Below are 21017 nucleotides of genomic sequence, written 5' to 3'. Positions count from 1 at the left end.
ATCTTCCCTTGCTGTGCAGTCGCTGTGTCTGTGTCTCATGCAGGCAGCATTGCTCTGAATTCATTGTTTCATCTCCTTCCTGCGCCATACCACAAGAAATTTGATTGACATCTGAAATATTCCACTTAAAATCATGGATAGTTAGTTGTTAGAGTGTTTCAGTTGTTAAAAGATATTTCCATGGATTTGTATTTTCAATATAATTATTGAAATAAAGCAAAAAAAGAACATGTGAAAATATGAGGAGAGAGAGACAGGGAATCTGAGTCATGATAGGTTATGTGCTTTTCCAATGTCTTTAATGCAAGGGTCCCAGAAAACATGCAGTTATTTACTATTTTGTTTCCTTTGGGTTGTCTTTTCTCCTAATGTGCTTGTCACTCCAGTGTGATCAAATGGCAGTGTGCAATGTATTTAAATTGTGGGAAAGACATGGCCATCTTTGTCTTGGCCACCACCATTTTACAAACCTTGCAATGACTATTAAATGGAAAGGCTAATGTAATAATTGTGTAATTAAACTAAAAGCACAATTGAGTAATGACCTTGTTACAAAAAAGAAAAAAGCCCAGATTAGGGCTGAGTCCTTCTGCTTCTAAATTCAGACACCCTCCTTAGAATGCGTGGTGGCTTTGCTCCTACTCTGTACTTCAGCACACTCTAACAGTGCAGAGACATGAAAGTAGATAAAGGGAAAACAAAAGGAATAAAAGAAGCAGAAGATAATAATAAAGAGGCACAATAAAAACCAGGCTAGCAAAACCATGTAAAACAAAGCACATTTGTGAAGTAAAGTGACATAAGAAAGGAAAAGAGAATGAAAACATAAGGCAGGAAAATAGCATGTGCAAAGGAGGCTTGAAACAACTGGAATAATCATAAAATTTTTAAGGCTTGATTTATCAAATCTAAAATGGCGTGCCAGCCAGAGAGAGCAAAAAAGAAGAGGCATTATTATTCAAGGAGAAAGTACCTCAAAAGCTTTTGAGCAGCATAAATTGCATTGGAATAGAACAGGACTACTCTAAGATTATTGATGAAAGATTTTATGTCACTAACTTCCTATTCAATGAAAGTAATATAGTCTAGTATACCCTTGAGATGTGTTTTGAAGACTATTTCTTGCAAAATCAGTGCTACCAATATTTAATGTGAACTAGGAAAGTCATGATTTTAACTTCAAGGAAAAACAAAAAGTTGTTTTGAGCACATCTACAAGTACTTGAGGTTTTTTTATGTATTTATATATCCATCCTAGAGATTGCATGTGTACTGTGCCTTGGAGTTTGAAAGATAATATCGTGTTTATGATTTTTTTTTCCTTTGCACTGTCTTCCTCAGTGGCCCAGAACATTTACATCATGCAGGTCTCCATCTTAGATAAAAACTAGATAGATCTTGCAAATTCTCTTGATTCACCAGTTAATCTAATGATAATTCATTAAAACTATGCCCTTATCCCAACCTCAGTAAAAATGCTGCAGTCCTCTCAATGTGCTCTTCCCTTCCATTTGGCTCAAAAATGGAGAAAACAATCTCAGCAGTTAAATGAATACCTATATGGGCTCCCCTAAATGTAATTTCTAAGTAAACATGTCCTGTCTCTGCTTCTCTGTGAGTTAGGCTACCCTAGGATACAAAAATCCTGCACAAAGCTACCTGCCATGGGGCTAATATGCCCAAGGATCTGCTGCTTGAGCTGTGAGTCCTTGAGGATGTGTGTTATGCTGAAATTCTCCCGTTGGGAGCAGGAGGTGAGTGAAGGTGTCCCTCCCAGTCAAACTGTGACATACTGGGACCAAAGGCTGCCACAGGCAGGAATTGCCTGGTAATTGATTGCAGCAGGGCTTCCTGCTGATTAAGATGCTTCTTGATGTGAATAATAGTGACAGATTGTCTTTGATTGAAAGAGGGTTTCATTGGAAATGTTTAGTGTCAGTTTTAGAGGGCTTTCAGTGATCTTAGTCTCCCATCAGGTCATAGAACAATAGAAAATGTTGAGTTGGAAGGGACCCATCAGGGTCATCCAGTCCAGCTCCTGGCCTTGCAGAGACACCCCAAAGTCACACCATGTGCTCTCAGCAGCATGTCTAAGTGCTCTCTGAAGTCAAACAGGCTGATGCTGTCACCACATCCCTGGTTCAGCCACCTTTTCCTCATATCCAACCTTAACATCCCCTGACTCAGCTTCATGCTGTTTCCTGCCACTGGTCACAGAGTGAAGAGAGCGGTGCCTGCCCCTCTGCTTCCCCTCATGAGGGTGTTAAAGACCACAGTGAGGTCTCCCCTCAGCCTCCTCCAGGCTGAACAGACCAAGTGACCTCAGCCATTTGTCCCCTCCAGTCCCTTCACCATCCCCATGGCCTCCTTTGGACACTCTCCAATGGCTTCATGTCTTTTTTATGTTGTGGCACCCAAAACTCCCCCAGAGCTGGAGGTGAGGCTGCCCCAGCCCAGAGCAGAGCAGGACAATCCCCTCCCTTGCCCAGCTGGTGATGGTGGTGCCCCCAGGACACGGATGTCCCTCCTGGGTGCCAGGGCACTGCTGGCTCAGATTTAGCACCAAGCAGGGCCCCCAGGGCCCTTTCCATGACACTGCTCTCCAGCCCCTCATTCAACAAGGGCTGTCCTGTTCCAGGTGCCCTTGTAAATCTTCATACAGTTGGTGATCACTCATCTCTAAGGTCTCTCTGCCCTCGAGAGAGTTGACAGCTCCTTCCAATTTAGAATTGTTTTCAAACTTAGTATTCCTGCATGTCCTACATCCAGGATATTAATGAAGATGTTGAAGTGAACTTGAGCCCTCTAGAACCCCACTAGAACCCAGATCCAGTATGGAATAAAAAGTGAAAAGAAGCCTGGTTCTAGCACTGCTACCGTGGGTAACTTGCCTGTGCCTGGCAGAAGTCTTGTAAAATCCAACCATGTCTGAGCTGCAGAACAGTAGCAATCAGCTCTGCTCGTGTCAGGTCAATATGAGACCTGTCTGCTATTTCACAGAGCAGTTTTCTTTCCCCTTTGCAAAGTAATTAAGCTTATCTGTGATGTATATTCTCTGTGCCAAACGATCTTTTATGGTGCATTGGCTCAGGTGGTCTGATTAGCAAAAGCATCACCTTGCAATGAAAAATGGAAAATAATTTCTGCTTTATCTTTCTGGTTATAGACATGAGTCACTTTTTTATTCTATGCTGTAAAAACTTATTTGAAGAACTATTCCCAATATGATTTGCTGATATAACGAGCATAAGAAAACTACTTAAATCTAAAATAAATATTGCAATAGATGAATGATGGAGACTGATCAAATATTTAGGCAATTAATGGTCCTGTAAATCGTTACTGTGAATTCTGATGCACTCTTGCTAGTCCTGCTGGACAATTATAATCCACTTTGTAATGGCATACTACAGCATCTGAAGAATAAAAGGTTTCCTTAACATGAAGGTTACACATAATTAGTTACAAGAATAAAACAGTTCTCTGTCTTGTGGGGTTTTTTCAGCAATCAATGTGCCAGTAAAATCAGATTCAACCCAGTAAATAGGAAAAAACTTGGAAATTTCCCACAGTGAGTTACAACATTGCTGTGTTAGTGAAAGAAAAGCCTTACAAAGAGCCTTGAAAAATATCTGTATGTCAGTCAGGAGGCAGAGGAACCAGCTGAGATAGGCAGCCAAGGACAGGACTGTGCAGAATTACCAGCACAGGTACTTGGTGTGGAATAACCACATCACTGGACTGGTGTCAGATCCCTCTGCACCCTGCCATTAGTGGCATGTGGCTCTGATATTCCTCCTGTGGTACTGCATTTTTCACTGCAGAACCAGCCTTGGTGGGGACTGTACTGTACTGTTCCTTCCTATATCTGATGCATTCTTTGTTGCACCTTACTTTGAGGCTCTTCCAAAGGTCATTAACTCAAGCCACAACCACCAAGAAGTACCTTTGTGTGCAGAAACACATTTTTATTGTGTATTACATCCTGTTTACCCTTCACTTCTGTGTACAGCTTAGCCTGGCTAAATCTTTTAGGGTACTCTTTTAGTCCAGCCCCATGCAGTGGCACTCTGCTGTGTCCAGTGACATTGCACACGGGCAGTGTGTGTGTTGTTCCTGTGCATGGTACCTGCTTTAGCCAGCTAACAAAGACAATAATAAACTGCTCTACAAGTGCTTCCCTCTCATCCTGTTGAGCATTTCAGATGCCAGGTATGCCCAAACAAAGAAGGAAACTCTTCTCTGGGACTGTGCATATCCAAGATGTTGCTCGTGTGGCTGAGGAGCAGGGAATGGCTGGTCCAGAGAGTTGTTCTGGTTCAAAAGTACCATGCACATCTGTGGCAATTGCAGTTTGTAGTTATATTTAGGTATGAGCCATGGAAAAATGGAATATCCAGAATGACCAGATTTTCCCCAAGGAGCTCCAGGCATTGGAAATGGCTCTCAATTTTTATTAGAAATTGATTTAATTTTTATTAGAAAAAATACAGTTCTACCAGTCCTTAAAAATATCCTAAATTATGATGGGTTTTTTTCTTTGATGTGATTTTTTTTTAATTGTTGTGGGTTTTACCCTGTGACATAATAAGTTGTAGAGCACTGAGATAGTTGTGATGTTATGATTTTTTTTTCCCTACTTTGAGTCTGGTTTTGCTAATTCACTTGATTTTAAATGCATTCTCAGATTACTTGATTGACAGTAAAATTAATTTCCCCAAGTCAAGCCTGTTTTGCCCATGATGGTAATTGCTGCGTCATTTCTCCCTGCCCTTATCCTGACCCATGAGCCTTATGTTATATATTCTCTCCCAGGAATAGAATGTCACTTATCTTTTTGGTTATAACAGTAAATCATGTTTGCTTTAGCTCTTTCCTCTTTTTTCTATTAATGGACCTGGTATCTCATGGGCTGCAAGTGAACATATCTGCTTTTCTGAAATAGAAATAGAAGGTTAAACCCAGGTTTATCAAAGACTTTAGAGACTGGCAAAAATTTTTACATAAGAGTGTGCAATTCCTACCTCTTAGGCATTTTGTTCATGCCTCATTTTTCTCAAAGCCTTTTAGACCAGTTAAGAGCTGTTTCCTTCCCAGTACCCCAGTACCAGTGTTTGTTTACATGTTGCACATGGCTGTAATTTCCATTTGATATTGTAAAAGTTGTTATTGTTACTTTAGGAAAGCACTTAAAATTTTGAGCTAGGAACTTAACTGATGCAATGTCATCTGAGAATCTGTTTATGGTGAGCAATGTGTTAGAGCATGAATTACATCTGAGTAGTTCTGAGTGATTCCATTCATTGTTATTTTGGTCAAGATCACATTCTTTCATAGTCAGAATAAAGCAGCTTTGACAGGAGGCTGACATCAGAGTGTAAAGGACATCATGCTTTGAGGCTCTCCTGCAATATTTAAGGGTGCCCTTGAAACCATAGGTTTGTTTAAATGCATTAATTTAATTGTTGCTAAGTTTCACTGTGGAGTGTGGCACAGACAGAAAAGCAGAAAAGAAGTAAACAGTTTTGTGGCGGTATGTTTAAATGACATGCATCCTGTTTCTGTTGGAAAAAAAGGAGACTGAAATGTGTTATCAGGAAGTTCTTTGTTATACTATTAAAAATAACAAGTACCTATTCATATTTTAAAAAAAGCAGACAAAATAAGGACAGATGTTTATATTAAAAGGCAGAAGTCTCTCCATTAAATTTCTGGGGATGTGCTTGTAAGAGCTGCTGATCTCTTAAGAAGGTTAATGACTGTGCTACAGTAGGAAGAAGCAGTTCAGCTAATGCACACTTCAGTAAATTAAAAACTCCTTTGTTGCATTTGGGTATTTTATTCACATATTTTCCTCTTGCCTTTTCCTGAGGAACACAAGATGGCTGAGACTCTGGCTGCTGCCTGCACCTAAAATAACAATAAAATCCTCAATTGTCACTAGAAACATGTAAGCAGGAATAAGATGTGGAGGAGGAGGAGGAGTTAGCTGCTGCCAGGTTCAGTGGCTAGACAGGTTTCCTGCATTCCTGAAGTAATGAGACATGATGGGGTGTGCATTTCTGAGCTTTGGGGTTTTCAGGTACTGTGTTGTGATGCCAGAGAGAAATAACTTCAACAGCTGCAATAATGTGCCTGTAGCACAATGGTGCACACTGACACATCTTGTTAAAATATATATAACTGCACTGTGATGCAGGTGCAGTGCAGGAAAGAGAGGGGAGTTTTGTGATTGTCCTGCACTTTATGAATTGTTCTGCTTGCATTGACCAGTGTTAAGTATAGTGCTAGAGCACAACCTTAAAGCAAAATGATTTGTTGGAGGTTGTAAAATAAGAACTTTATCAGTCAAAATCACTGAAATAAGGGAGAGGAGGATGCACTGGTTTGTAGTCAGTGAGGAGAATGGAGTTGAATCTATCCCAAATGCCTCAGTAGCAAGCACATGGACATAAAGCAGTGGGACTTAAAGGGGTTTTCAAAGGCCTGTTCAGTTCAGCTATTCCAGACAAACATTTTGTTCCTGTTGCTGCTGCCCCAGCACTCAGCAACCAGGAGATGAACAGGGCTGTCAACACTCAGCCAATTTGTGTTTCTGTGTCAATAAAGGAATGTTTTCCAGCTCACTCTGGAATGAGAGCTGAATCTCCCTCCACCTTTCTTGGTTACCTTGTCTTTCCCTAATAACATTTTACAGCAAATGTGTAGATAGAAGGAAAGGCCACTGTGACTGCATGGGCTTAGAAATCATGGGCTCAGTGAGGTAAAAATTACTCTAGACAAGGTCAAACCACAGACCAGGAACCAAAGTAGAAGCAGTTCAGTGTTTCTCAGGAGCATATTTGGTGCTTTGGAGAGGAACATGCCAGCCTCAGTGGGAAATAGATTGCTCACTCCTCAGGATTGTGCCTCTCAGTGTTAGTTTCTATATGAGAGGTGGATGAATCAGAAATTAAAGGTCCTGGGTATTTGCTTTTAGAAGAGAAAATATCTCTTGCAAGTCTTAAAGGTGAACCTTGCTAGTATAACTCTGAGCAAGCCCTCCAGTGAAAGGAATGAATTGTAAGGCACTGTGGCCATATAGAGTCCCTCCTTCAATTGTATGATCTTCTTGAGTAATAAAGAAGAGTGATTTGAGTTTCACTGGCATTGTATTCTTGTGTGGGAAAATTTTGCAAATGCTGTCTCTTGTCTTTTTAATAACAGAGAGTTACTTCCCCTTTGAGTTATTCTGCAGAACTCTGAAAAATACTTGGTTCATCTCAGAGTATTTTCAACTAGTTGTTTCTTACTAAGTAAATGGGGCAATAACCAGAAAAGTCACTTTTTTCACCAACACTTCACTGTGTAGACTGTTTCTTGTTCCTCTCTTTGTAGTTTTACCTGTCTTACAAGATTTATGTGCTAAAATTAAATGGTGCTGCTTCGGTGTTGTGCTCTACAGAGACCTGTGTCACTTACCATTTTTAGTAGTTAGGAGCTGATGTGGCAGGATGCATTTAGGCTTTGTTTTCTGAGACAGCTAAAAATAAAATTGTTTGATAATATTCCATTATTCACCATGATGCTACCTAAGGGGCTATGCAAAACTTAGTTTTGTTTTCAACTAAGTGGGACAATTGTCCAGGAGCTGATACCTAATTACTATGGCATTGCAATATCAGCAAATATAACTGCTGCATTTGAAAAAGCAATGATAGCTTAAAAAGAAAGTTATATCAAAAGTTTGTGGGAGCTCACAAAGGTAATGCAGAAAAAGGCAATAACAAATAAGCCACCCCTAAATCCATCAATACATTTCTCAGAGTGCAAACTGAATGCCTAGGACTGTCCCTGTGTCTGTTCTGTCACTCTCCAACCTCCTTTTATTAGTCCTAGATAGAAGATAAACAACAAGAGTGACAGCTTTGTGTCCTTTGGCATTTTTGTGTCACCATCACAGAGTAAGAGGGTATTATGTCATCACTCAAGCCTGTCAGGTTTAGTTTAGTCTGCTGTTTGTTTTAAAGATTGTTTTCCTCATTTTTTTCCTCTCAGTTGATACACATTCCCTGTATAGATTGTATATTGTTGATGTTACCAGAATCCATTTTTGAGAGGAGAGGTGTTTTTAACTTCAGCCATAGAAATGTCACCCTTTTTGTTCCTGTACAGCAAAATAGAAATTAGAAAAAGAAGCATCTTCTGCACTCCATCAGTTCTGGTCTGTGCAGACCCTTGTCATTACTCATAAATTCAAACATTATTTGTACTAATATACAAACAACAAGGACTCTTAGATTTTTATTTTGCTAAGGCTATGTTTAGGAAAGTTCCTTATGTATAACTGCTGTGGAATCTCTGTAGATTTCAGCCCTGTACATTGATGACTGGTGCTCAGTACCTGCCTTTAGTTGTATCATTTATGGATGAAATAAAAGAGAATCTTAGCTGAGGTTTGTCTTTTTTAAACAAATAGGTGTGATGGGAGGTTGAAGAGTTAGCACTGGCTTTTGGTAATGACTTTGTAGCATGTGGAAAGTCCTGGTTTTCCTCACAATGGAAGCCATAGGCCGTTTCCTCAAAAAAAGCAGAGGTACCTATGGGAAGTATGTGCCTCAGATTGTGTTCAAGCTCTCCGAGTAGTGTCTGAAAACAGCAAGAAAAATTCGGAGCTGACTACTCTTAAGATAGCAAGCTTAAGAAGAAACTAAAAATCATGAAGTCCTAATGAGGAGGAACAAAACCTGGACAACTAACTTTAACCTAAAGGATTCTGTTCAGTGCTTCTTGGGACTCTCCACTTTTCCCCTAAAAGTAACATGTACAGGTCAGATCTTGCTCATGCTGCAACAGACACAGAGAAGAGGCTGTTTAGTCCAGCTGCTAGCCAGATAGCTGAGTCAGTCAGTGTTTAGGGGTGGGAAGGAAGGGACAAACTTTTAGTTGTCACAGTCCCTAATGCAAGCCAGTAATAAGACCTTTTGACCACCAGTCTTCTCAGAGAACATTATAACCATCTGGGCCTTGTACTTGATGGATTTTGCTCACACCTTTACCTACTGAAGCTATGCCACTGCAAATATTCACAGTAGGAAGCAGGAAAAAAAAAAAAAAAAAAAAAAAAAACCAAAAAAACCCCAAAAAAAACTAGCAGGTAGGAAACACAAGAAAATGCTTAAAGCTTTAATTCAATTAGTATGTATTTATATGTATATGTGTAATATCTGTATTCACACAAAGTAGGACAGTTTCAAAGGAGACTTTAAATGACAGATGCCCCAAAGTCCAGCAGTGACGGCATGCAAATAGATGGTCAAGTGAGGCGGAAATTCTGGAATCTGCCCCTTCTGAGCAGGGCTGTCTAACCCCTTGTGGGTAGCAGTGCATGTTTGGGACAAACACAGGCAGGTTTGGGACAATCACAGTTTGCCAGAGGAGATCCAGCAAATAATTCTGGGGATGTCTGGTGGGTGAGCTCCTGGATAAAATCAGTGGAACAGCACTTTTCTTGGGAGTTGCCCTGGTGCAGAAATAGGATCCATCCAGCACTCCCAATCCAGTTAAATGACCCTGGAGAATTCAGGCAGTTGCCTGGAGGCATTTGCACCTTCTGAGAGACTTGAGCTCAGCAACTCAGCTAGATACTTGTCATTGAATAATTGAAGAATTTCAGCAGAGCCCAAAGGTTTTCCTTAGGCACAAAGATTCATGTTTCTGATGTTTGCTGAAGATTTTTTTTTTTTTTCGTGTTAAGTTCATCCCCAGCTAGAGCTAGGTGCCATTCTTTAATAAATTGCTAGAAATATCAGAGACCAAATAATGGTTCAGAGGGCCATTGAGCCTCCTAGGTATTGCTGTAGTGGCTTTTTGACACGTCTGTCACTGCTGTCAAATTTATTCCAGTAGAGATCACGTTACAAGATGATACTTGATTTACATTACCTGATTTGTTCTGTAATGGGAGAGAACAGAGTCGAGTCCTTGATTTCATTTTCACAGGGAACAATATGTCTTTAATTTTAAAATGGATTATCAGCTCCTACATTCAGAGAAGTTGGCTACTGCAATCCCCATTGCAGAGCAGTGTAATCATCATTCCCATCCTACTTTGTCTGTTGCAGTCAGAAATGTTTCATCTTGCCTCATTTGTAGCTGTCTGTCTTGCATCTAGAGAGACACACCTGGACCAGGTCCTCAAGTAGTCCCACAGTCTTTCCCCCTCCCTTCCCCTTCCTCTGAATTTCAGCAGTCTCCAAGGAACTTTTTCCTTTAAAGTGCTGTTGGGGGAGACAAAGGCATTTTTTGCTCCTTTTTGGGCTTTAATACACTTATTGTTTTATGTCTGCTGGCAGAATGAGGAAGATGGATTTGCATTGATGATAAAATTTTGTCTTCATCCCCTAGAGATAAACCTGGTTGCAGACTCTTCTAATTATTGGTGTAAAACTCATGATGGAGATTTTACAGTAGGAAGCTCCCCATGGTCTCCTATACAACTTTAGAGTGCCTTTGAGTTAGTGTTAATCCATATGGCTCTGATTACCCTTCACCTGTGTGTGAAGTTAAATCTGCTGCTATTCTTAAATTTATAGAACTGAAGTTTTCTCTGCAAGAACAGTTTTATAGATTTTATTTTATGTTATTTTATTTTATTGGTGGCAGTGGTAGTAGATTGTTTAATTCTAATCTATGTTTGGTGATATTTTCTAGGATTCAACTAGACAAAATCTGTGAAGGAAGTTTAAAATGTAGGAGATACTAGAGAAATTAGCTCTGAGCATTTTTCTGTAAAATTATTGTTTGTTTCTTTGTTTGTTTTTTAGTTCAGCTTTTTAAGCAAGGGTTTATTCAGTTCTGTATGATTTAATTTTAATTTTCCTGACTTCAGAATAGACATCTTGGAAATAAAAATAATGCATTATGATTTTTGTCTATTCAAGCATAGGGGGCTCAAAAATGTATTCAGTAAGTCGGCATTTGAAGACCTAAGTTGCCAGAGCTTCCAAAACTCAATGGTGGTTGTTATTTCTGCCCATGATACTGTAATTCAGTGTTGATGCAGAAGATTTCTTGGGAAGCTCAAGCCTGTGCTATCATCCAAGTGCCAAAAGCAGCTCAGAGCAGATTACAACCCCGTAGAACAGGATCTTGGAGTATGTGAGAGCTCACCTGTGTGTACTCAGACAAATATCAGGGTCCCTTTCCTTCACCTTCTCACTTTCTATTGTTCTATCTGGAAAGATTTTCACTGATTCAATCAAATGTTTTTAAAGTTCTTTTTTATTCTGGAAAAAGGCATGTCTGTGGGAAGGCCTACCCAGAACAGCACTAAATTCCACAGTTGGTCACATTAATCTGTCAACACTTTCCCTGTAGCAGGTAAGACTTATTTCTATGGATGGATACTCCTCAAACAGTTTTCTTTATTACAGTTCAGCAGAGCACTCTGCAGGGTAGCAGTTTTTAATTATATGAAAGCAATTTCAATGCCAAAAAGGTAGTGTGTAACACCTGACAAATTTTTGTTTGTTTGTTTTATTTTTCTGTAGTATTATAAAACACATAAAAGCTCTAAAAATTAGAGAATCCTCAAAGGAATCTCTGGAGATCATGCAGTCCAACTGGATCAGGCAGGGCCGATTGCCCCACACCATGTCCAGTCAGATTTTGAGTATGTAAAGCTGGAGACTTCACACCTTTTTTGGATCCTGTGCAATAAAATACAGTGCCATAGTTCTTTCTGTGATTAAGTTTTAAGTTTGTGGAGGACTCTCCAATGCTGGAGCAGAAGTGTGTGAGGAGCCCTCCCCCTGAGGAGGAAGCAGCAGCACAAACACTGAGTGATGAACTCCATAACAATAACAAGAGGGACTTCTCTCCCTAAATGAACTGAAGAAAGGCTGTTTTAGAGGAGGTAAACTGACTGAAATTTTAGGTTTTGTTTCTTTACATGGTCAGTTGGAAGGAAAAAGGTGTAGGGGGAGAAAGGTCCTGAAAGTTTTGTTCTGATTCTTACTGCTCTTTCTTGTAGTTACTGTTAATAATTTTTCTTTATACCCTTTTAAAGTTGTGAACCTGCTTTACCTTTCTCCTAATCCTATATCACAGCATCAAATCAAAGTACATTCTAGTGAGTGCACTGGTGATTAGCCAGCACTGAACCCATCACATGAACTGACCATTCTGTTCCTCTGTGCTGCTGGGAAAGAGGAGTTAAGAGAATATTGGGAGAAAAACTAAGCCTGGAAAGAAGGGGGGTCGGAAGATAGGTGTTTTAATATTTGATTTTATTTCTCATTATCTTACTCTGATTTGATTGGTAATAAATTAATTTTGCCAAGTCAATTCTGTTTTGCCCATGACAGTAACTGTTGAGCAATCTCTCCTTATCCTGAGCCTTTCATTATATTTTCTCTCCTCCGTCCAGTCGAGGAGGGGAGTGATAGAGATGCTTGGATGGCACTCAGGTCCCACCAAAATGATTGATGTTGCCTTTGTGGCCCTGCTCCAGTATGACCTGGCTCTGTTCCACTGGCTGAGCCCAGAATTGGCACAACACTTGAGCTGTGATCTCTCCAGTGCTGAGGAGGCTGCAGGGTTCCTCTACTTGGACTGGCTAGCAATGCTCTTCCTAATACAGCTCAGGATGCTGATAAGTGTAAAGTAATTTAAATTTACAATTGCTACATTTTTGAACTTCTGCAACAGATAAAATGTACTTGGGAGTTTATATTTGGAAATATAAAGTAATAAGTTAATTTGATGTACTCTTCACTTTTAAAGAGTTGCTGATCAGTATTCCTGATGTATTTTCTATATGTAATTGGTTTAGACCATTCTTTAATTTTTTTCTCCAGTGGCTTCATTCTTGCAGAGAACCTTTCTAGCACACAGAGGAAATAAAATTATTTACTACAGAAAATAGGAAAAAAATATTATTAATATAGGTGACAATAGAGGTTTTTTTATCAATTAAAGATTGATGAGGAGAAGAGGACAAGACTAGATGGATAAAAAACTGGAGTAAAGGACAGTTTATTCCAAAGATTGGCAAGATCCACTTATGTGTGTGATCAGGCAAGATTTCAAAGAAAAGGAACAAGGATGAAAATTAGAAATCTAGATCTTCTGGCAATTTTTTTCTTTTGAATTAACTCCGGGATTCTCTAATCTTCTTGTTAAACAATCCTAAGTCTCTTAGCCTCAACTTGTAATGTGTTTCTGACACCATTTTTCACTAACAGGTTCCTTCACAGCACATCTGCATCTGGAAAACTAAGACAAATCCCACAAAGAGAGAGCATCTGTGTTCTTGTGGTAGAGATTCAGATTTTCTGCTGCTCAGCTGTGTGAGAGACATCATAAAACTTTAAGGGCTCTATCTTAAAAGATGTTGCAGCCATCAAAGAGCTTTCTGGAATCCTCTCTGGAATTGCACTAGACTCATTTTGGATCTCTCCTGATACTTCGTTCCATATTTCAATTCCCTCCTAGTGAGATGTGTGAGTCACCCCTAACAGCACTAATATCTTCAGTATTGATGTTTGCATTAGTATCCTCTCCATTGGTACTGGGATCAATTGCTAGGTCGATTGCAGATACATTCATCAATCATTGATGATTTCTTGCCTGTTTTGTCCAGGGTCTGTAATATTTTCAAGGCAGTGACCTGTTCTTAACTGGCCACTGGAGGAAGATGACTTGCTCCACTGGCTGCAGCAGGAGTTTAGGGAGCCTGAGTGCTTAATGTAGTTAGGAAGAATGAGCATTCCTCTGTTGGCATCTGTGGCCAAAATAACCATCTGCTACAGGAGGGATGATGTTCATTTCTGTATCTACCCAATCAATAAGTGCATGAAGAACAGGGGCATCTTATAGCTGTTCTCAGGTAGAGAAAAATCTCTTTTGGAGCATCAAAAAGTGAGAAAGTCTCTCCATCTTCTGCTAAAATATGTTTGAACAGGACTGCAATGTTTAAAAATTAGAAGACTCTGACTTTCCAAGGAATATGAAGCAGAACCGTAAACATGACTCTACTATGAGTAACACTCATTCATGCCACTAAAAAAATCTTCCAGTGCCATGGGATCATTAAGCTTAGCTAGTGAATGGGCAGAACTGTAATGTCACCATCTGCAAGGTCAGGGAAATTGAGCTTCCTTGAGGCATGGTCAGCTGGAGACCCACACAAAAAATGCATTGCATTTGGGCAGGCTGGAATAGAACCTGGTTGTGCAGCAGTGCTAAAAGTGTAAATTCTGAGTTATTGTGTGCCTCCTGTCCTTTAGGAATCCTTTCATCCAAAGCTGACTAAAGCCAGTGCATGAAGGTCACCAGCAGTGACTGTGAAGAGCAGTCTCTTGACAAGGAGAAGGAGTATTATAGAACTGATGTTCTTTAAAATACATAGATGGCCTTGGTAGAGCTCTGTGCTCTTTGGCCAGACAGTTTTCAATACCTACATAAGCTTAACTCTGCCTTGGTCAGGAGTCTTTAACACACTGATTAGTATCAACATCAGTAGCATGAGGAAAAACTGCCTGGTCTGATCTTTGCAGAAGGACAGACTTGGAAATTTGTGAAGCTTTGTTTTGGCTTGCAAGAGGGTTAGTATTTATTTCTCACTTCTACTTCAATAAAGTCATTATCTAACCTTTCTCACTCACAGTGAAGTCTCATTTAACCAGAAGCCTATAGAAAAAAAAAAATTCTGAATTCTGTTAGTCTTTCCTTAGGTACATGTGGACTTATTACAGCTCTCTATTGTATTATTTTCATTTTCTTAGTATTATTTTTGCAGCAGTAGTCCATCAGTAGACCTTCAGAAATTCTCTTCCCAACTGAGAGACTGTTTCTGTCTGTAATTTACAATATACAGCACAGCGTGATGTATGCTATTTTGGAATGTTGTAGCATTTTCTTTTACCATAATTGCAAGGATCAGTACAACCCAGAATAGGATTCATCTTTTTAGAGTGGTGATGCATTTGAACATATAGTTAAATAATTTCCTCTATAATCCTCAGGGCTCCTTTACTGCATTACTGTTTTCAAAACATTCATTTCCAACTTGGTACATAAGACTACCAATTACTTTTATCTATTGAATCTCATTTATTTTAATTCTGTCCATCTCTAACCTTGCCAGATCATTTTGCAGTTTTAAGCTATGCAGCTGTATATTTGAGAAGTATGGTTTTTAGATATTTTCTAGGCTACTGGGCTGTGGTACATGTCCAGTTGCATTAGGATAATAGGAAATCTTGTAATTCCCTGTTGAACAAGGAACCACATGAACAGACCTTGTAAGACAATGTTTCATCCTGACTAATGTGATTTTTGTTTTATTGTTTGGAGGTACAGTTAAATATTATTCTAACACAGTAAAACAGTAAAGCATCTTTATAGTTCAAAGTCTGTGTGCTTTGCAAAGATTTGAAACTTTAATTTCTTATGGGAAAGAGAGTCAGGCCTCAGACCTTCTCAGACAATAAATATCATCCTTATGATTCTCAAAAGACAAGAAGAAAATAAGTTCACTGCTTCTTTAATACAAGAAACAGGCATTACAGACACCCTAGGTGACAAGTTCTTCCTCTCTTTTTGCATGTTGCAAGATTTCATTTTTCTTCAGAGCACACATTTCTTGAGTGCTCTGAAAAAGAAGCCAATACAGAACATGATTGTGAGAGAAAAGGTAGCTCAGTGCAGAAAATCTGCCATGCAGGAAAGTTTTCTTTATTCCATCCATGAAGGGCACGTAGTCATCCTGGCCTCCGTTTGTCACTTGGCAACAGTTGGTGAAAGCTCAGCTCAGCAGCTGTGCTCGAGATCATAAGTCCTTGTAAGTCACCTTAAACACTTGTTCATTTTATCCAGATTGCAGGAAATGGAGAATCGTTGTTGTTTCAGTGAAGAAATTACCTTTCTGTTTGGGTTTTCCTCGTAAGCATCTAAGGCTCTGCGCCCTGATAAATAATAGATAAGGCTGTACAGGCAGGTTCTGAGTCCCCAGTGCTTTGGCCTTTTCAAGGCAAGCACAGAGTAGAAGCCTCTTAGTGAGGCTGTCAGCACCTCTCCTGATGAAGGGAGTTTGCTGCATGTCTTTGGCAGATGCATTATGCAACATGCAAAAATTCTGAAAAATTTAAAAAGGAGGAAACAGCTTGCTGTTGAACATTGTTCTCTAAATAACATAGTCAAAGATTTCAGCTGTGTATCTCTGCTGAAAACAGTCTAGTCTTTTCTTATTAGACTGCAAGCCACGCCATAAAACAGAAGATAGACAGGTGGAAGAAGTATATTTCTATTGATCCCATTATTTCTTCCTTTTGATCACCAAATACTTTGAAAGTAAAACCTATCTCCAAGGATTCTTACATAGTTTTTCAATTTCCAAACTTTTATTTAGTACCTTATATGAAGTTCAGTGATGCCCCAATTTTATTAAGTACATGAATTGGTTTAAAAATTCAGTTATATTGGAGTATTCTCAGCATCCAAGTGACTGAAAACTGTGAAAGACACTGTTTGGAATGTCTGTTTGAACTCATCTCTGTTATTAATCATTTTCCTAATGGGGGAAAAGCCATCATGCATCTGCAAATTGATCGGACTGTTCCACAGCCAATTAGCCAAAGATCCCTCCACAGTATTGCAACCTTCAGTTTATGTGATTTCCACTGATTTTACCTATAAATGATGCCACCTTTAAAGGACACCAATGGCACATATGTCAGCCAATTTGACAGGTTGCATAGATAATCCTAATTCTTTCCCCTTTTCCATTAGCATTTCTGGTGAAAGTAGACTCAGTCTGAGGACTTCTGTCCCGGGGGAAAAAGGTGATAGCTTCACAAATGCAGTGCTGTGGACAGGTAAGAATTGCCTCCACTGAGAGGTAAGAACAGCCTCAGCACATGCCAAAGTAGAAATAGAAAACATGGGATTACTAAAAATTCACACTGCCACCCTCGTGTACTTGCACGAAGGTAATCAACTTGCATGAATGGAAATGAAAGAGGGAGGAAATGGATTTTCTTTCCACATGAAAAACAACTGAGAAGTTTTAAAGTCTTAGGAATTCAGATACCATGCAAGTATAGACTAGATGGGTTAGGCATGAATAGAATAACTGTGTATCAGCCCTTCTTTTTTCTAAGGAAATGTGAATGTTTTGAAAAGAAATATGAATGTTTAGAAGGCACAGAATATCAGTACTAGGTTGGTTTGTTCCATTTATTCCTGTTCTGTCTTTCTTTATTCTTCCTCTGGTGGTGGTGGTTGAGGCACAACTATAAGCAATTTCTGTAGATCATCCTATGGGGAACTTGGTGTATTGAATTCATTAGGAGCAAAGAAAAAAGGCCTTCTCAAGTATATCCAGAAACACAGCTTAAATCCCTTTAAATCTTCTTCAGATTGTGGTACAGCATTCAGAAAGTTGTAATCTGAAAATCAGAGGGATCGTTGCAGTTTCATAAATACTAGAATTCTGGGAGTTTAGTGTGACCTGTAGAGTATCAGAAATCCTTCTGGTTCCAGCTAATGGTTATGTTATTCCCATGAGAGAGGGAACAGCTCCAACATAAGGAAGAAAATTTTGTTGAGTGAATCCCAGGATGGCAGCATATGTCAAGTTAGTATTCTCAAAATTCAGCAAATTACTCTAGAGAATTTGGGGATTTTGTTGTTTGGGTTTTTTTCCCCATTCCTCAAATATATCACTCAAAATACTACAAAGATGTGGTCATTTTAGATGAAATGACATTAGAGATGCTGCTGTGTAGCGACGATGTCTAACAGGTCCAACTGCCTTATTGTATGAAATGTGCATTTTTTTCCTTCCATTTTGGCAAATTTATATTGTTCCTTTGTCTTTCTGTTATAATTCCTGTTGCAGGATTTCTCTTTGGTAACATATGGTAATTATATTAGTATTTTTTTCCTAAAAATAAAGTACAGCTTTGTTTGATTGTGAACAAGTTTATTGTGATGGTCATCAGTCTCAATAATTGCTAATTAATGCAGCTGAAATACATGACTGTATCTCTTACTCATAATTACCTAAACTATACAAATTATCAAGGTTGTTTTTTTCTGTGTCAGAGAACATTTTGAAAGGAAATCTTTTCCACAGGAAAAGAGAATGACAGGTAAAATAAATGAAGTGTGTCTGCTTAGGAACAAGTGTTTTATGCATAATTATTTCATGCCTTGCAAATTAACTACATCATATGTGCCTGGGAATTACAGAAAACTGAAGTAATGTACCTAGGGCATATTGGAATTTACTATGTAATTATATTTCTTGTTGCATTTTGTATTTTTCAAACAGCTTGCAACATGAGAATCCAGCAAAGTGATGCCAGTGCTGGTATTCTCTGTTACTGCTTTTGGCATATGTGTATTTCCCAGAAGTCAAATAAATATTCTGTTTATTTATCATTTTTCTAGTATCTCTGTAGGTATGCAAACTATGGGTAGGATAATGATTAAGCAGCGCAGGTTAAAATCCCCAGGAAGAGGCCAGAAGGGTCTGTTTAGCTTCTAACAAAGTGAAATGTTAAAGGAGTTTCTAAGAAGGCTCCAAAAGAGCAGTGTTCTACTTTTTTGTGTTAAAAGTGCTAATTAAATGTGATAGAACATTTTGTATTTTACTTTATGGAGCTTTATTTGAACTACTGTGGTGGAGCTGCTTGCCACTTGGTACCTTTCAGTAGCTGCCTTCTGTCCAGGCTCCGTGGGCTGCTTTGCTTCATCAGCCAGCCTTGGCAAGGTTTTCTGCCATGAGCAAGACCCTGCTCCACTCACTCACAGTGCCTGGACATCACGAGTTGCTAGAATTGCCCCTGGTTTCTCCACTGTTGCTCTTGTGTCCATCACCCTTCTAAGCAAAATTTACCTAAGACAGAAAATGGAAACGAACCAATTCTGGCATCCATCACGGCTATCAGTTTCATGAAGAGAAACTGGTGTGTTTCTTAACAGATGAGGATATAGAAACAGGAATACAATTTAAAAATAAGATTCTAAAAAGTCTCTGTGTAAGTGCTTACTTGGTCTAAGCCATAGCAGTAAAACTTGGGTTGCCTGTCTTCTGCGTAGACAGTAAACTTAGAAATATTCAGATTTGAAAATGATGGAACAGATAATTGTTTTTAGACCCAGAACTTACAAAAATGCTTCTGACCAACAGCTTTCCTGCAAAGGAGTGTTATGTTGGTGCTCTTTGCAGCATTTATTGCAAAGGCTGGGTTGATATTTCTGTTACAAAACTTTCTTGCACTTCTTTCAATAAAAATCCACTCCTTAATGAAACGTGGAAGATCTGATCTCATCTCTTGACCTGTGGTTGTTTTTACCAGCTTTCCACAAAATTGACTGAGCTGAGGTTTTTATATTTTACAAAGGTTAAAAAAGGTGTGGAGGGGAAGAGGTGAGGAAGGGGAGCAGTAGGAATGTAGTTGATGGAAACAGTTTGTATTTCAGCTGTAGGATCAAAATGATGTGCTGTTGGCATCTGTAGGCCAGTTGTGCTGTAGTGGAATTCATTACTGTTCTTCTCAGGGCATGAAATTCTACACATTGTCCCATCTGTAGGAAAATATTTCAACAAATACATAAAATCTTTATCACCAGGCAGTAACAACTGAAAATTATAACAAAGAAAATTACCATGTAAGATGCTATAGTACATTATTTTTTAAATAATTTTGGATTACAGGAAGGAAAAAAAAATGCCACTTCCAAATTATGGATCACTGAGATGCTTTTTGGTTTTGGTGTCTTTGTTTGTTTTGTTTTTCCATTTTTTCTGCTGTTGCCAAATTATATAAACAGGTGTGGTGATCAAACCATTTGGAAAAATTTGAATTTTTTTTTTTGGGGGGGGGAAAGTCACTAATTTGAAATAAGCAATAATTCTTATGTCTGCTCGTTTGCATCTGACTAGAATTGACAAGCTGAGAAAGGAATTCTGAGTCCCCATCTACTTGGTCAAAGATAGCAGCAGCTTCACTGTTGTGAGGAGTTTAGGCTGCTAAAGCCACAATGATCAGCTTTGCTGCTGTTTAGGGTTGGTAGATGCTTTCTTTATGTGCTTTTTTCTTTTTCTGAGCTGGTGTTCTCAGTTGTTCTGTCAGCTTTGCATTTTGTGACTTCTGGTTTACTTGTTTTTTCCTTTAAAGTTGCTCCTCTTTTCATCATTACATAGACTTGATATTATAAAATAAATAATTGTGGGATTTTTTTCTTGTTGTGGCTGGCCGTATGACATCTCAATTCTGTTTGGGATGTGTCCATTACACACAACCTCAGTCTCTTTGATGTGCCTTGAAGAAGTTCATTGCCTGCCTTTATGTTAGGCATGGTTAAGCTGCCACCTTTCAGTCCTCAGACCCTGCAGAAGAAGCAGCTGAGCTTTAGCTGGCCTACCCTGAAATAATCAGCAAATTCTGCTCAGATTTTCCTGCGAGAACAAACTTAAATGGCAGTCTTAGAAGAATATAAATTCAAGTGATGCTTTTGCTGAATCTTCACTGTGTCTTATTTTGATGTAAATCTACCTGGATCAACTTGGATGGCAATTCGGCAGGAACATCTAGGTTTAGTAAAAAAAGAACCACAGTCAAACTCTTTCTTTTTTTTTAATCACTAGAAAAGGTAAACTAGACAAATCTAAGAGTCTTTTGAGACTTTAGAAAGAAGTGAGAGAGAACAGCATTAGGGACTTGAACACCTTTGTTCTTCTCACAAATACAGGTGCAACTGTCTTGACAAACACCATAGTCCCATTTTACTTTTGACTTTCAGAGGTTTGCTGTAAAAACAGACTCACTGAAGTTTCACACACTATCAGGCCAGACATTTCAATCTAGAGGTATACATCTAAACTTCCTGAGTTACAGAGGCTTTCTTACTCTTTGCTTAGGAGAATTACAGTGTTTGTTCACTTATGATATTAGTATTCCTATGCTGTGGAAAGGCTTGGATAATATCTGCAGATTCCTGAAGCAACTTTGCTGCAGAAAAAT

The 21017-nt window shown here is 39.0% G+C and overlaps 1 protein-coding gene across 3 annotated transcripts in view; it reads left to right on the top strand.

The window, feature by feature from the left end:
- The window catches only part of CADM2 (cell adhesion molecule 2), a 571830-nt gene that overhangs the window by 434032 nt on the left and 116781 nt on the right, over nt 1-21017 (top strand). The window lies entirely within an intron of this gene.

Source organism: Melospiza georgiana, chromosome 2 (assembly GCF_028018845.1).
Source record: "Melospiza georgiana isolate bMelGeo1 chromosome 2, bMelGeo1.pri, whole genome shotgun sequence".
Classification (NCBI taxonomy): domain Eukaryota; kingdom Metazoa; phylum Chordata; class Aves; order Passeriformes; family Passerellidae; genus Melospiza; species Melospiza georgiana.
The sequence above is the reverse complement of the archived record's forward strand: the minus strand, read 5'-3'. Positions and strand labels throughout refer to the sequence as shown.